The sequence below is a fragment of the Capsicum annuum genome, unplaced genomic scaffold, assembly GCF_002878395.1.
Source record: "Capsicum annuum cultivar UCD-10X-F1 unplaced genomic scaffold, UCD10Xv1.1 ctg54616, whole genome shotgun sequence".
In the NCBI taxonomy this organism is placed as follows: Eukaryota; Viridiplantae; Streptophyta; class Magnoliopsida; order Solanales; family Solanaceae; genus Capsicum; species Capsicum annuum.
This window is the reverse complement of record NW_025862835.1, coordinates 1-1,657: the sequence shown is the minus strand read 5'-3', so window position 1 is coordinate 1,657 and position 1,657 is coordinate 1. Positions and strand designations below refer to the sequence as shown.

The 1,657-nt window shown below is 34.2% G+C and overlaps 1 non-coding gene across 1 annotated transcript; it reads right to left on the bottom strand.

The window, feature by feature from the left end:
* Positions 1–1,402: 1,402 nt before the first annotated feature.
* LOC124893143 lies at positions 1,403–1,559 on the bottom strand. Its single transcript, XR_007050573.1, has one exon. It is a non-coding gene; the product is annotated as a U1 spliceosomal RNA (small nuclear RNA).
* Between the last annotated feature and the right edge of the window lie 98 nt (positions 1,560–1,657).

Sequence of the window (1,657 nt, the reverse complement as noted above, 5' to 3'; positions counted from 1 at the left end):
AATACTTCCTCTTTTTCAATTTATATGGCTCACTTTTCTTTTGATTCAATGACACATTTTTATCTTTAGTAAAAATTTAACTTTGAAATACTCATTTTACCCTTAATAAAATTTTATATAGACACACAAACATCACCACTTATTAATTGGTGACTAATCTGAATACCATACTTTGTTTGGAATATAGATCGGTAGATATAGATATGATATGTGTATAAGAGACAAGCCCGCTATACTAAAGCTCTCGCTATGAGCAGGGTCCGGAGAAGGGCCCCATCACAAGGGTGTATTGTACGCAACCTTACCTTGCAATTCTGTCAGAGGTTGTTTTCAAGGTTTGAACTCGTGACCTCCTGATCACATGACATCAACTTTATCAGTTGCTCCAACGCTCTCCTTCATAAAACTAATAATATGTTAATATAATATTGAGAAAATCTCAACTTTTTAATTCAAGTAGAGAACTTAATAAACAATTAAAAGAAAAAAAACACTAATTATCCATTAGACTTGCTATATCACCATTATCTCTGCTAAAATCTTTTACAATTAGTTACTTAATCAAATGGGCCATTGAAGTCAAATAGGCTTTGCCATAAGCCCAGGCCTCTCCGCTAAAGGTATGGTTTAAACAAGGGGAAAAGACTAAAATAGCACTTCACTCTAAAATAATTCTATCATAATAGCTATCCAAAATTAATTATCTACAATTAGCCACAAAATTAATTTCTATTTTTATCCATTCCGTTGTAGGCTCCGTCTCCTTCTCCACTTCCTCCTTTTTAAAAAAAAAAAAAAAAGTTTTTGTTGTTTCATTTAGAAAAAGTTGTCCATTTTTTTTATGAAAAAGGAATTCGGCTTTTCTATTTTTTTTATTTCACTACTGTATTTATTAAAAAAATAAAAATGTATCAAAGTGGTCTAAGCACTGTATCAATTTGGTATAGAGACTGTATATGCGAGTGTAGGTTCCCTCTCTATTGAAAAGTGTATCAATATGGTATAAGTGTCGTATCAATTTGGTATAGGGATTGCATATGCATGCATAGGTTCCCTCTCTTTTGAAAAAGTGTATCAATATGGTATAGAAGTCATATCAATTTGATATAGGGATTGTATATGCATGTTATAGGTTCCGACTCTTTTGAAAAAGTGTATCAATATGGTATAATGTTGTACCAATTTGGTATAAAAATTGTATATGCAAAAAAACGCCAAATGAAGTAGCCTAATGGCTATTAATTGGTATTAATTTTGCTGGCTAGCCATAATGTGGCAAATTGATCAAATGTTGGTCATTTGTTTTCAAAATGACCAGTGCGTGTCCTTTCCCCTTTAAACAATTCATTGCACTTGGGTTGTATGTGATACAAGCCCAATAAGCAAAAATCTTGGTTTAAGAATTGGGTAAGGGCCACGAGCCCAATACCACAAATTATGACATAGGCTCGATTACTTGAGCCGAACATTAGGCGGGCGCCTCTAGAAAGTGCAATGAAGGTCACCAACCTAGGTCTTGTACCTTTTTTACCGCCTATGGACCTTATGAAAGATAACAAAGAGGTCCTAGGCCATGGACCAAACTATTGAGAATCTTTCTCAGCTCAAAAATTGAACTTTGCATTGGGTAGGGGCCTTGAGAATGCAGGCCCCCGCT